At 37.7% G+C, this 16,049-nt stretch overlaps 1 long non-coding RNA gene across 1 annotated transcript in view; it reads left to right on the top strand.

The window, feature by feature from the left end:
- LOC113927172 overlaps positions 1 to 15,824 on the top strand; it is a 30,729-nt gene extending 14,905 nt beyond the window's left edge. Inside the window, exons 5-7 of the long non-coding RNA XR_003521526.1 lie at positions 4,615 to 4,739; positions 14,982 to 15,012; positions 15,629 to 15,824. This is a non-coding gene — a long non-coding RNA (uncharacterized LOC113927172). The remainder of the gene's footprint in view (positions 1 to 4,614; positions 4,740 to 14,981; positions 15,013 to 15,628) is intronic.
- Positions 15,825 to 16,049: the final 225 nt, after the last annotated feature.

The following is a 16,049-nucleotide window of genomic DNA, read 5'->3' as shown; positions in this document are numbered from 1 at the left end:
TAAAGACCTAACTGAACTTAGCTATACTCTGATTTCATCTCTCACATCTCCCCACAGCTACAGTTTATAGTTCGCCCAGAAAAAAATTATGCTGTTTCATGTCCAGTATCCTTTTTACTGTTGTTTTGTTTTTTTATATTTATGTTTTTTGATATTTTACATATGGTAGTAATAACTGAGATCTCCTCCCCTCGAAGGTTCCTTCAGCTCCAGAAAGCAATTCCCTACATCTACAAATTGGTTTAGTTTTACATTAGTTTCCTGTGGCTGCTAATAGAAATTACCCCAAACTGGGTGACTGAAAAATAAATACATAAATACATGTATTCTCTCACAGTTCTGGAGGCCATTGCCCAAACTCAAGGTGTCAGCAGAGCTGTGCTCCCTCCCATGGCTTTAAGGAAGAATCTCTTGCTTGCCTTTTCCAGTTCTGGCTCCAGGAGTTCCTTGGCTTTTGGCTCTAATCTGTGATCACATTGCCTCCTCCTCCTAAGTCTTAAAACTCTCTGCTTTATATTGATAAGAATGTATGTATACTTATTTAGGGCCCACCCAGATAATTCAGGAAAAACTCTACCTCTCAAAATCTTAGGGGCGCCTGGGTGGCTCAGATGGTTAAGTGTCTGCCTTCGGCTCAGGTCATGATCCCAGGGTCCTGGGATCGAGCCCCGCATCGGGCTCCCTGCTCGGTGGGAAGCCTGCTTCTCCCTCTCCCACTCCCCCTGCTCGTGTTCCTTCTCTCACTGTGTCTCTCTCTGTCAAATAAATAAATAAAATCTTTAAATAAAAAAAGTCTTAATCACAGCTTTTGTTTATAAGGTGTTATGCACTCGTGTCATATAAGGCCATGATCACAGGTTCTGGGGATTAGGATGTGGACATGGCTCTTTGGTGGGGGAGGGTCAACACTTAACCCACTACATGCCTCTTTTTAGAGCACATGGCATCATAGGAATAATAGCTACCATTTATTTTATTTATTATTATTCTTTTAGGACACTTTCCCTGATTCCTAGCATTTATTCAAATATCCTTGTGCTTATCCCTTACATATCACATATCACACTGTACTATATATGTTAATTCTCTTTCATGTCTTAGTTAACATGATTACTTACATATTATGTCATATATAACAGGGATACTACTACTGGTGACATAATATGTGCTCAACAAATATAATAAAGATTTTTTTCTTTAGGGGGCCTTTCTTTTTATTTTTTTTTAAAGATTTTGTTTATTTATTTGACAGAGAGAGACACAGTGAGAGCGGGAACATGAGCAGCGGGAGTGGGAGAGGGAGAAGCAGGCTTCCTGCCAAGCAGGGAGCCCGATGTGGGACTCGATCCCAGGACCCTGGGATCATGACCTGAGCCGAAGGCGGACGCTTAACGACTGAGCCACCCAGGCGCCCCTAGGGGGCCTTTCTTATTGTCCATACTGGAATAGGTACTTGTACACACATAGAGCACTGATTCTCCTTTTTAGCACTTATCGTTTTGTAATTAGATACTTCCTTGTGTATTTGTTTGGTGTCTGCCCCTCCCCTAGATTATAAGCTCCATGAGGGCACGGAGCATGTGTTTTTTCCATTGTCCTTTTCTCATTCCTGTCACAGTGCCCAGCACAGGGTATTTGCTCCAGTGAGTACTTGTTAAGTGAATGACCAGTTGAATGAATGGATCCCTGTAAGAGAAACTGATGAAGGAGGTGGTGTTCTTAAGGTTTAATGTCAAGAGTTGCAAAAGGAGAGTGTTCTAGGAAAAGAGTAAGAGTGTAAGAGGGTTTCTTGAAAACTAATTGAAATACTACTTAAGGGTAGAGTGGGAAGAAGGCATCAGGGGTAAGGATGGAGCAAGGAAGAACAGGGTGCTAATAACAGCTACTTATTGGAGGTTTATTGTGTGCCAGTCTATTAGCCATTTACTCATGTAATAAAAGTGTGACTATACCCTCTGAGTAGCCTCTTTTCTTGCACCCAGCACACTTAGAGAACAGACTCAGCGCTTTTTCTGGCATTTCCTGCGAACACAAGTCCAACTTCAAAAACACTGGTTAGTAATGTAAATGTTATGAATTTTTGGTGAGTAACTTATCTTGCACATAATAGAGCAAACTTCAAGCAAGCTTCTTCAGCAGATAGCTCTTTCAGCATCTGTACAGGCTGTAGAACTTCTCTCCATTTCTCCCTTTGCCTATACTGATTCCCAAGTCCTATATTATTATGAGACATTTTGTTGCAGGACCTTCACAGTAAAAGAAAATTAGTAAAGCAGTAAGCTTTAGTTTATCTCTTTAGACTTAAATTACCTCATTTATTTTAAACATTATAACAACCACAGGAGGTACAATTTTGTAGAGATATAAAATGATTAAATAACTTATCCAATGTCACACAAGTAGTAAATAGTAGTGCTAGATTCAAATCCATATCTTCTAGTGTGAAAGTCTATGATTTACCATTATTCAAATGCTGCACTTTGATGTTATATTGAAATATCCATCTGTGCTTGGTCCCTAGACAAATGTTTCCAAAGAGAGATCACTCACTGGGGATCACCTAAAAGAATTAATGAAACAGAACCTTTGGGAGTGGGGCTTAGAAATCTAGCAGTGTATTGCTAGACTACTTAGAAATTTTTAAACAACCTCTCTGGCAGGTTGTTAAAAAATTTTTTTTTTGTTTACTTGAAACTTACAATGTTTTTGCTCTCTACTGACATTTGTTATTTAGTAGAGGAAACTGAAGCAGTCTTTTGGGGAGCAAAAATTCCTGTCCCCTTTAAGGTCCTTCTAGTTGAACTAGGAATCAAATTGACATGTAGCAGGTTAACAGGAGAAAATCAAATTTAATAGCATATGTACTGAGAACCCATATAGATAGGAAATTCCAAAGACAGTCAGCCAAAATAAGGTATGTATGCCATTCTGAACTAAGGAAAAGGGGGTAGGGATCCAGGTCATCAAAGAAAAGGAATGCAATCCTCAGGAAGAATGAAAAAAGAGTAAATGTTTGGTAAACAAATGTTTTCTAGGTCTCCGAAAAAATGGGACAAAGATCAAACAGGCTTTGATCTAGGTTCCTTCCTATCTAGCATACCTGGTTCTTACCATAGTGTAGTTATCTGTGGTGACCACTCTCTTCCTGGAGCCGGTCCTCTATCTAAATTCTTGGGGCGCCTGGGTGGCTCAGTCGTTAAGCGTCTGCCTTCGGCTCAGGTCATGATCCCAGGGTCCTGGGATCGAGCCCCACATCGGGCTCCCTGCTCGGCGGGAAGCCTGCTTCTCTCTCTCCCACTCCCCCTGCTTGTGTTCCCTCTCTCGCTCTGTCTCTCTCTGTCAAATAAATAAATAAAATCTTTAAAAAAATAAATAAATAAATAAATAAATTCTTTCAGGCAGTTGTGCAGCAGATAAAGAGGTTTTCCTAAATTGGTTGGGTCTTGATTACTTTTAACTCAAAATAATCTTTATGCCAAAGCAGCATATTTTGGAGGGACCAGTCTTGATCATCTTCAAGTCTAATAGCCTCTTTCATGGGAAGCATTTTTTATATGATGTTTATATAGGAAATTTTCTTTAATACATTTTATTCTATAATAAGTTTATTTGCAGACTTGGATTTTTCCTAGGAAAGACCTAAGCATTTCTCATCTGTATACTAACATCTTTTCTTTACTTAGAGATTCTTTCTTCAACTATATCTTTAATCATTCTTCTAATTATTCTGACTTCTTATTGAAAAACACCTAAAATTCTTATATTGTGTTTTTATTCCTGTCTTCCATATCTACCAAAGTATACCTTACAGTTTTTTCCATATATATATATATGTATATATGTATTCCATATACATATATATTTCCATGTATATACTGGAAGAGGTTAGCCATCCAATAGTTTCTTTTCCGCATTCCACTGTGTATGTTAATATTTCTGTTATATCATTTATTTTCTTATTTCATTCCTTATTTTACATACTTTATCTCATTCTCTGTTTCTTATTGTTTTAATGTCACCCTGTTTTTTCCTAATAATCTGCTCTTCTTTGATATAGGTCAGGGACTTGTCAAGCCAAGGATGCTAAATGCTTTTCTAAATTCACTCAGCTTACTTGATGAAAATGCCCAAGAAAATTCAGTGGGAAAGAGTCCCTTTTCAGCAAATGGTACTAGAACAGTTGAATAGCTACATGCAAAAAGATGACATTGAACTCCTACACCACACCATACACAAAAAATAATTTAGGGGCTCCTGGGTGGCTCAGTCGGTAAGCTTCCAACTCTTGATTTCGGCTCAGGTCATGATCTCAGGGTTGTGAGATAGAGCCCGGTGTTAGGTTCCCTGCTAGGTGTGAAGCTTGCTTAGGATTCTTTCTCTCCCTTTGCCCCACCCCGCCCACTTGTGCTCTCTAAAAAATAAATAAGTAAAAAATTAAATAAATTAAATAAATAAATAAAATAATTAAAAATGGATCACAGACATAAATGTAACAGCTAATACTATAAAACTTTCAGAAGAAATTATAGGGGAAAATCTTCATGGTTTCTTAGATGTGATAGCAAAATACAAGTGTGGACTTAATCAAAACTAAAACCTTTTGTGTTTCATAAGGTATCCTCAAGAAAATGAAAAAAAAAAACCCCACAGAATGGGAGAACATACATGCAAGTCGTATATCCAATAGTGGACTTATATCCAGAATAGTTAAAGAATTCTTCCAACTCAATAGTAAAAAGGTAGGTAATCCAATTAAAAATAGGCAAAAGATCTGAATAGACATGTCTGCAAGCAAGATGCACAAATGGCCAATAAGCATATAAACAACAACAACAAAATCATTAGCTCTCAGGGAAATGCAAATAAAAAAGATGGCAAGATTCTCATGCACTAGAATGGACATAATGAAAATGTTAGATAATAACAAGTGTTGGAATATATGAAGAAATTGGAACCCTCATACACTGTTGGTGGGAATGTAAAATGGTACAGCTGCTTTGTAAAACAGTTTGGCAGTTCCTCAAAAAGTTAGGCATTGATTTAACATAGGACCCAACAGTTCTACTTTTTGGAATCTACCTAAGAGAGATGGAAAATGAAAATGTCCACATAAAGACTTGTACATGAATGTTTGTATTAACATTATTCACAATAGCTAAGAAACAGAAGCAACACAAGTGCACATCAACTGGATAAACAAAATATAGTACAATATTCTACAGCAATAAGAATGTACATGATACAACATGCTTGCCTAATGCTGAGGGTAGGGGATGGGGATGGAAAATAACTGTATATGGGTATGTGATTTCTTTTAATAATGATTTAAATGTTTTAAAATTAGATGTGATGATTGTACAACTCAGTAAATATAAAATATTTCAATTATTTCAATAAATGAATTTTATGATATATAAATTCTATCTCAATCAAACTATTAAAATCACCCAAGTTTTTTTGTGTGTAACAAAAAATTTTCAGTGGTCCATTATTTGTTCAATTTAATGTTCTTTCTCGTTCCTGAAATCCCCCTTCATAAACACTATGTTGACTTTTTCTACCCTCATCTTCAAACAAAGAGTTGTAGTCAACAGGCAATGTGTAAGACTTATCATCACTCTATATCTAGTTAGGTGCTCATCAATTCTCTTCTCAGTTTATGCCTAGATGTCAGGTTGAGGTACATAACTTCTAATAAAACATTCAGGAGGAGATAATATATTGAATATGTTGGTGCCCCAATCAAAACTTCCTTCTTGGGAAATCAATCTGAGGATGGACAGAATAAACTGCACAGCCAGAGGGAGAGAGGGGGCCACATTATGGAAGATAGAGGGTGTGGAGACATGGTTTAGGGGAGAAACATATTGCTGCTGCTGCAGAGGGTAGGGAGTCCTGGTCATGGAGAGAGACAAGAGAGAGTGAGGAGGCGTGCACAGGGGATTGAACAGGGAAAACACTTTCCCAAAGCCATCGCCTGGGAAAATGAGAGGGGTCAATTTTCGTGAGTTTTTACAACCAGTGAAGCTCAAAGACTGCAGTTTTAGAGGTCCACCATGTGGCTGGTATAGAGCCCTGAAGATACTGTAGTGTTCCTGTGGAGAAGGCAGGCAGGTAAACTGGGGACAGATGGTATGATCGGAGGATCTCCTGAGACACACTGGGAGAGACAGTCCCCCCTTCTTGGATCACATCTGAGAGAGGTGGCATTACCTCTCTGGGGACGAACCTTTCAGCAGAAGTGCAGAGACACCTGCTGAGGGTGGCTAACCTGGACACTGGCTCTTTAGGGTGCGTTGCTCCAAACCCCATGCTCTTGCGCTGTGGTGTGACTGCCTTTCTGTGTCAAACCTGCATCAATCCCAGTGTGACAAGACCCTCCCCCAGAAGACCAGTGCAGTCCCCCCCCCCCACCACAGCAGATCCTTAAAGTTTAGAATTTTAAAGCTCAGCTAGCTGCCTAAGATACAGTCAAAAGTGCACTGTGCTGGTCCAGGCAGGCAAGCAACTCAGACACTGTGAAAACAGGGACCTGAAAAACACCTACAATGCACAAGGGAAAATTATTCAGTCTTCCAGGAGGGCTTCCCTGACAGCAGCAAGCTTGAACTCCCCTCTCTGGGGATAAAGGAGCTGGTTGGCACCATTTCCCTGCCCCATCCCTCAGCATGAACTAACTTCAGTAAATAGGACAACATCAACTGGCTGCCTAACCTGCTTACACCAAGCCCTGCACCCCTCCAGCTCAGGTGGTACTGCTTTTCTAGGACAAGTGTGCCTAATAACCAGCACAGTGGGCCCCTCCCCCAGAAGACCAGCACAAACCCCACCACACACACCATGTCTGCTGACCATAGAGTTTTGCAGAGTTCCAGCTCTAGTGGAAATAGCATCAGGTCTCCCTTAACAAGCAGACCAGAGCATACCTAGTTAAAATTTGCCACACTTTGGCCAAGGTACAAATACTACCCACTGCAAGCAAGGAGAAACTCTGCAGAGGACTGATCTGAGGGGTAAAACAGCCATAACACAGCAGCAGAGTGCACACAGCATACACCAGAGATGCTTCCTGAAGTGCCAGGCCCTGGACATTATATGACCTCTTCTTCATAAAGCCATTACTCTCAGGAATAGGAAACATAACAGGCTTTCCTAACACAGAGAAGAAGACAGAGATCTAGACAAAAGACAAGATGGAGGAATTCATCCCAAAAGAAAGAACAAGAAATGATCACAGGCATCTAATCAAAACAGATATAAGTAATATGCCTGATCCAGAATTCAAAGCAATAATCATAAGGATACTAGCTGGGCTTGAGAAAAGCATACAAGACATAAGGGAGACACTCACCATAGAGAAAAAGGAGCTTAAAATTAATTAGGCCAAAATGAAAAATGCAATAACTGAGATTCAAAACCAAAACCAACTGAGTGTAATGACCACAAGGATGGAAGAAGAAGAGGAATGAGTAAGTGATAAAGAAGATAGAATTATGGAAAATAATGAAGCTGAACAAAAGAGAGAAAGGAAAATCTTGGATCATAAAAGTAGGCTTAGGGGACTTGGTGACCCCATGAAATGTAATAACATTTGAATCCTAGGAGTCCCAGAAAAAAAGGGGAAGAAGGTTTACTTGAGGAAATTATAGCTGAAAACTTCCCTAATTGGGAAAGAAACAGACTTCCAAATCCAGGAGGCACAGAGAACTCCCATCAAAATTAACAAAAGCAGGCCAATCCCAAGACATATCATAGTAAATTTATCATAGTAAATTTGCAAAATATAAAGAAAAAATCCTAAAAGCAACAAGAAAAAAGAAGCCCCTAACTGACAAGGGAAGACAAAATAAGGTTAGCAACAGAATTCTCCACAGAAACTTGGCATGCCAGAAGAAAGTGAAATGAAAGAAATGTATCATTCAGTACAATGATATATTCAATGTACTGAATGGGAAAAATCTGTAGCCAAGAATACTCTATCCAGCAAGACTATCATTCAGGATAGAAAGAGAGATAAAGAGTTTCTCAAACAAAAATTAAAGGAGTTAGTGACTACTAAACCAGCCCTGCAAGAAATATTAAAGGGGACTCTGAGTGGGAAAAAAAGACCAAAAGTCACAAAGACTAGAAAGGAACAGAAAAAATCTTCAGAAACAGCAACAAAACAAATAATAAATTGTCACTAAATTTATATCTATCAATAATCACACTGAATGTAAATGGAGTAATTGCTCCAATCAAAAGATATAGGGTGTCAGAATGGATAAAAAAACAAAATGCATCTATATGTCTTTAGACCTAAAGACACCTTCAGATTGAAAGTGAGGGGATGGAGAAATATTTATGCAAACAGACATCAAAAGAAATAAAGAGAAGTCATACTTATCTCAGACAAACTAGATTTTAAACAAAGACTGTAATGAGATGAAGAAGGGCACTATATCATAATCAAAGGGTCTATTCAAAAAGAAGATCTAACAGTTGTAAATATCCCCACAACTTGGGAGCTCCCAAATATATAAAATAATTAATAACAAACATAAAGAAACTTGTTTATAATAATACAGTAATCGTAGGGGACCTTAATACCTCACTTACAGCAATGGACAGATCATCTAAGCAGAAAATCAACAAGGAAGCAATGGCTTTGAATGACACACTGGACCAGATGGACTTAACAGATATCTTCAGAACATTTCATCCTAAAACAGCAGAATACACCTTCTTTTTGAGTACACATGGGACATTCTCCAGAATAGATTATGTACTAAGTCACAAATCAGGCCTCAATAAGTACAAAAAAATACCATGCGTATTTTCACACCACAATGTTATGAAACTTAAACTCAACCACATGAAAGAATCTGGAAAGACCACAAATATACAGAGGTTAAAGAACATCCTACTAAATAATGAATGGGCCAACCAGGAAATTAAAGAAGAAATAAAAAATACACAAGACAAATGAAAATGAAAACATGAGTCCAAAACCTTTGGGATGCAGGTAGGCCTGTATTGCCTACCTCAAGAAGCAAGAAAAATCCCAACTAAGAAACCTAACCTTATACCTAAAGAAACTAGAAAAGGAACAACAAATAAAGCCTTAAGCCAGCAGAAGAAGGGAAATAATAAAGATTAGAGCAGAAATCAATAATATAGATACAAAAATGGTATAGATACTGATCAGTGAAACAAAGAGCTGGTTCTTTGAATTAATAAAACTGCTAAACCCCTAGCCAGACTTATCAAAAAGAAAAGAGAAAAGAGCCAAATAAATAAAGTCACAAATGAAAGAGGAGAGATCACAATCAACAGCACAGAAATACAAACAATTATAAGAGAATATTATGAAAAATTATATGCCAACAACCTGGGCAATCTGGAAGATATGGGTAAATTCCTAGAAACATACAAACTACCAAAACTGAAACAGGAAGAAATAAAAATTTTTTACAGACCGATAATTAGCAAAGATATTGAATCAGTAATCAAAAATCTTCCAACAAACAAAAGTCCAGAGCCAGATGGCTTCCCAGGGGAATTCTACCAGCCATTTAAAGAAGAGTTAATACTTATTCTCCTCAAACTGTTCCAAAAAATAGAAATGGAAGGAAAATTTCCACATTTGTTCTATGAGGCCAACATTACCTTGATTCCAAAACTAGCAAAGATGGTACTGGTACAGAAACAGACACATAGATCAATGGAACAGAATACAAACCCAGAAATGGACCCACAACTGTGAGGTCAACTAATCTTTGACAAAGCAGGAAAGAATATCCAATAGAAAAAAGACAACTTCTTCAGCGAATGGAAAAACTGGACAGCAACATGCAGAAGAATGAAACTGGACCACTTTCTTACACCATACACAAAAATAAATTCAAAATGGATGAAAGTCCTAGATGTGAGACAGGAAGCCATCAAAATCCTAGAGGAGAACACAGGCAGCAACCTCTTTGACCTCACTGCGGCAACTTCTTACTAGACATGTCACTGGAGGCAAGGGAAATAAAAGCAAAAGTGAACTATTAGGACTTCATCAAGATAAAAAAGCTTCTGCGCAGCGAAGGAAATAATCAACAAAACTAAAAGGCAGCCTATGGAATGGGAGAATATATTTGCAAATGACATATCTGATAAAGGGTTAGTATCCAAAATCTATAAAGAACTTATCAAACTGAACACCCAAAGGATAAATAATCCAGTTAAGAAATGGTCAGAACACATGAACAGACATTTCTCCAAAGAAGACATACAAATGGCCAGTAGATGCATGAAAAGATGCTCAACATCATCCGTCATCAGGAAAATACAAATCAAAACCATGATAAGATATTACCTCACACTGGCCAGAATGGCTAAAATGAACACCTCAGGAAACAACAAATGTTGGTGAGGATGCAAAGGGGAACACTTACACTGTTGGTGGGAATGCAAATGGGTGCAGCCACTCTGGAAAACAGTATGGAGTTTCCTCAAAAAGTTAAAAAATAGAACTACTCTATGACCCAGCAATTGTACTATGAGGTATTTACCCAAAGGATACACAAATCTACTGATTCAAAGGGGCACATGTATCCTGATGTTTATAGCAGCATTATCAACAATAGCCAAACTATGGAAAGAGCCCAAATGTCTGTGGACTGATGTATGGATAAAGAAAATGTGGCATATCCATATATATTTTTGTATATATGGAATATTACATCAGAAAGAATTAAATCTTGCCATTTGCAATGACATAGATGAAGCTAGAGAGTATTATGCTGAGCAAAATAAGTCAGTCAGAGAAAGATAAATGCCATATGATTTCACTCATATGTGGAATTCAAGAAACAGAACAGATGAACATAGGGGGAAAAAGAGAGAGGGAAATGAAGAAATAACTACGGAGAACAAACTGAGGGTTGCTAGAAGGGAGTTGGGTGGTGGGATGGGTTAAATGGGTGATGGTATCAAGGAGGGCACTTTTATGGGCACTGGGTATTGTACATAAGTGTGAATCACTAAATTCTACACTTGAAACTAATATTACACTGTATGTTAACTAACCGAAATTTAAATAATAACTTGAAACTATAAAAAAAAAGAATTTCTTTCTTGGATAGTTCTATTCATCCCCAGCTGTTATTGGTTTTGGATGCTAAGGGCTCACAACTACATCTTTAGAGAATTGCTTCCACTTACGTGGAGTTGCCACACCTGAGAAGTTATGCCTATTCCCCCCATACACACCACCCCCCCCACGCACATAAACATACCAGTCATGTCCAGTGGCCACTTGTGTACTGAAATATGGCCTCTTTGCCTCAAGATAGGACCCACTGTGTGCTACAAGTCATATTCCAGAGCTCCTTTTGGGACCAGGTTAGTGTGAGTCTCCAGCCAAGACCACATGCTTAGCTTCCATTCTCTGCCCTGTCCTGATTTCCTCCCTCCCTTTCTGAGAGCACTTCCTAAATAAATCACTTTCACAAGAATCTCTGTCTCAGGTTCTAGATCTAAGGAATCCAGCATAAGATTAGCAGTGTCTGTACAGGTACACCAGACCATGATCTCCTCCCTTAGTCTGTCTTCCTGGAAGATTTCTGTCTTCCTTGCTATTCCCCAAGCAAAGGGATGGTATTCAAAATAGTTGACAACCTGGATACCAAGACATCTGAATGGACACAGGTCCAATAAGAATGAATAATGGCTGTAAATAAATTGTAGAATATATACTGTAAATAAATTGTAGAATAAGCATATATTGGCTATTGGCCCTGTTCCAGCATCTAGCAAAGTGCCTAGAATCTTTGTCTCTCAATAAGTTTTTATTTTACAAATGAATTAATGGATAGGTGAGTAAATGAATGAATGAATATTTTTCATATGGAACTAAAACAAATATGCCTGTGGTTTACATACAGTAGTCTTAGTTTTTATAAACCGTTAAGCACCTATGCTGGATTAAATTTTTTAGCAATGGCCATAATAATTCTCCCTTGCCTCATATTATTCTTGAATCTAACCGCTCCCACATCAAAAGGTGGCATCTATGTACTTCTCCACTGAATTTGGGTAAGACTTTGTGATTGTTGTGACTAGTATGACTATTATAGTGTGGCAGAAGTGATACTGTGTGACTTCTGAGGCTAGGTTATATAAGATGATATAGCTTCTGCTTGGCTGTCTCTCTTGATATGCTTGCCCTTGGGATCCAGTCTCATCTGTGAAGATGCTGTGGTCATACTGAGAGACCCGTATGGAGAGACACCTCAGGCCTGGTTGATCAGCTGACAGCCAGCACCAACTTATCACACATGTGGGTGGGCCTTCTTGGTCAGGTCTCCTGTTGACAGCATGTGCAAGAGGTGAGCCTTCCCCATGGAGGCCTACCCAAATTGCAGATTGATGAGCAAAACAACTGATTGTCATTTTAAGCTACTGTGTTGCAGTTGTTTGGTATGCACCAATAGATCATTAGAATAGGATCCTAAGTGGGGGAAAGGACAGGAAGTAAATGATGGATTTTTAAAAACAGGAGAAGCCATGAATTGTTTTTGTTGTTGTTTCAACACAGGGCTTGAACTCACAACCCTGAGGTCAAGAGTCGCATGCTCTACCAACTGAGGCAGCCAGGTGTCCCACCATGATTAGTTTTTTTTTACACTAAAAGTTTATAATATTTTGTTAATTTGGTAATAACCATTTACTATCCAGCATTCTTTGGGCTATAAGTTATAGAAATCTAGTTCAAACTAGATTAGGACAATATGGTAATTATTGGCTCTTATAATTAGTGGTATTCTTAAATGACCAAATCATCTGAAAGACATGACAGAAAGGGCCTGAAGAACAGTGAGAACCAGGGAATTGAAAGTTGTTGGAACTCTCTTATCTTTTTTTCTCTACTTCCAATTTGTTCTTTCCTATTGTTGCAAGTTTCATTCACATAGCTTGGAATATGACTTCTGACAGTTCTTAACCCTTACAGATTATAGTCTCTGATTCCCACCACCTAAGAGAGGCTGACTCCTTTAGTTCCAGTTTGAAAAATCCTGCAGAAAGACTTTGAGTCTCTGTCTTAGGTTAGATGCCTTTTCCTGGACTGATTGTCTATAGCAGCTGATTGAGGAGTAGGTCATTATATATGTACAGGTATGGGTATATGTTGGTATATCTCAGTCAATCACCTATCAATCAATTATCTCTACCTATATTCACTAGTTGGGGGAATCTCATGCCTCTGTCATTTATATGTTGGTGATTCCCAAACATTCACAGAACTGACCTGACTCCAATTCCAGGATTTTATATCTAAATATCTGCTTGCCATTTCACTTGAATGTCTAATGGTGACTTAGTCAAGATAGGCTAGGTAGTAATAAATCCCCAAATTTCAGTGAATTGACATAACAAATGTTCATTTGGTCATGCAAAGTCTGCTGTGGGAAGGAACAATTCTCTAGGATGACTATTCTCCATCAGTCTGCATTGCTGACTGATGGAGCCTCCACCATCCTGCAGTTGCACTACTTGAAATATGCAGCCTCCTTGGACAATGAGACAAGGTAAGAGAATGCTTCTCCTGAGACCTGATACTATCATTTGAGCTTACAACCTGTTAGCCAGAACTGCTCACAGTTTCATATGGCTGTCAGGTGGTGGGGAAGTGTAATTCTCCAGTGTGTCCAGAAGAGGAAATATGGATGAGTACTAGAAGTCTCTTTCACAAGAGGCACCTCCCTAGAGGTTTCGATTCCCACCTGCCCCCAATCTTTGCAGCATTAGTTATTCACAATAAATGAGATCCATTCAGTTTCTGAAGCCAGAAATCTTGGAGTCATCCTTACCTCCCTCGGAGTCCACATCAAATCTATCTGTATAAATGTTCAGTCCTGTCAGTTGTCTCTACATTAAAATACATCCATAAAAGAAAAGAAGGTTTATGAAAATGCCTCATATTAAAGGAATCTAAATAGACATGACAACTAAATGCAATACCAGATCTTGGGTACTGGAGGGGAACGAAGGCTATTAAGGACATTACTGGGTCAACTGACAAGATTGGAATACAAATGGTAAATTAGATAAAATTAGATACTGTATCAATATTAAATTTACTGAAGTTGATAATTGCACTGTGATTATGTAAAGGATGATTCTTGTTCTTAGAAAATACACACTGAAGAATTTAGAAGTAAGGGGACATGATGTATGATGAATATAACTTACCCTCAAATAATTCAGATTTGAACAAGGCTTGAGAGAGGGGGAGAGAGAAAGGAGGGTGAAGAAATGATAAAGCATATTAACAATAAGTGAACTTGGTAAACGGTATAATCAGTAGGTTTCTAGATCCAGAATCAAACCACACCTTACCACCCAGTACAAAACAACCTACCTCAAGCTACCATTCTCATTACCCTGACTCTAGTCTTGTACATCCTGTAGCCCCACAGCTGCCAGTGTGAGGCTTTGAAAATATAAATAAGATCATGTCACCATCCTGCTCATAAACCCACAATGGCTTCCCATTGCATGTATATAATAAAATCTGAAGACCTCTATAGCCCTATATCTTGCCCTTTGGTTTTCTTTTTGGCCTTCCTTCTCTATGCACCCCATCCCTCCCTCTCTTTTCTTCAATCATCCTGTCTCCTTGAATTAGCCAAGCATGCTTTTGCCTCAGAGTCAGCACTCCAAATTTATATTCATTAATACTAATATTTTTTAGTATAGTCAATATAAAAATCTTTGATGCTATTTAAAACGTTCAGTATTTTGTTTTTTTGTCATAGAATTAAAAAATAAATAAATAAAGCATAACAACAAATGAAAACTGGGTCATAGCTAGCAGCCAAAACAATATAGTGACAATGAATCTGGTTACCAACAATAAAAAGTAAACATTTCCATATCAGAATCTTATTTCGGTTTAAGCTGCCATAAGTTTTAATACTATTATAAAAATGCCTTTTATTTCATCTTTTTAGAACTGATGCTTAAGAAGTTCTTATGGGAAAGGTCTGTATTTTTAATAAGCATTTATATTTCCTCATAACAAAAAAAGCCTATCCATGTATTCAATCTTATGCTATTGTGTTTTATTGAAGTTATTTGTTGGAAGAATAAATGATTTCTCAAAGGAAGCAAATTACATATTATGAATAGTAAAATAATCATATCTGAATGTTTCCATTGAATGTATATTAATTTAATAAAGTGGCACATGTAAGCAAGCTTTTATCAGCCTGCTACTGCAAAGTCATAGGAAAGAAAAGTACTTTTAAGGAATAAGAGGTAAGTGAATGCATAATCATAATTTAATTTTGTGGAGGATTTAAGTGCATTCGAATTAGAAGCCAAAATGACATGTCAGAAAGCAGAAGGGCAAAAAGTTAGTCTTCTGGTGTTCTTGGCAGAAATACTAAAGATAAGAGACAAATTCTGAATTCCAAATGAAACTAGTTCTTGCAGGAGGATGAAGAAGGATAGAGTTGGGGACCAGAGCTGATTAGGAGGTCATAGATAGAGATTTCCCTGAACTCACTGCATTCGAAATCTAACTATGTTGAGTGATACCTTCCTTTCATGTCTATCAGGGAAAGATTATTTTGTTTCTGTTTTTGTTTTCTTTTAGATCCATGAAGTTACAGCTTCATTTGTCAAAGACACTAGATTCTTTGAAATGCTTTATTTTAAAAGTATCATACTGGAACAACTGAACATTTTTAGGGTAATAATTCTGTGAAACAGACCATATTATGTGAGCTTGTGCACTCGTCTCAAGAAGTATAGGTGAGGGACATATATGTCATTTTAAGAAATATGATTAAACTCCCAAGTAACATAATACCAAAAAATAAAATATAATAAACCATTTGTCTTTCTATGAACCATGGTTTTGTTGTTGTTGTTGTTGTTTTTCCATATTCTCTTCACATTTAAAATTACAAAAATTTTACCTAGTTGTAGTCTTGGGTTCAGATTTTAAGTTTTTTAAAGATTTAAAAAATTTTTAAAGTGATTTTTTAAATATTTTAGTGCATAATATGTCATCA

Source organism: Zalophus californianus, chromosome 7 (assembly GCF_009762305.2).
Source record: "Zalophus californianus isolate mZalCal1 chromosome 7, mZalCal1.pri.v2, whole genome shotgun sequence".
Classification (NCBI taxonomy): Eukaryota; Metazoa; Chordata; class Mammalia; order Carnivora; family Otariidae; genus Zalophus; species Zalophus californianus.
This window is presented reverse-complemented; position numbering and strand designations above follow the sequence as displayed.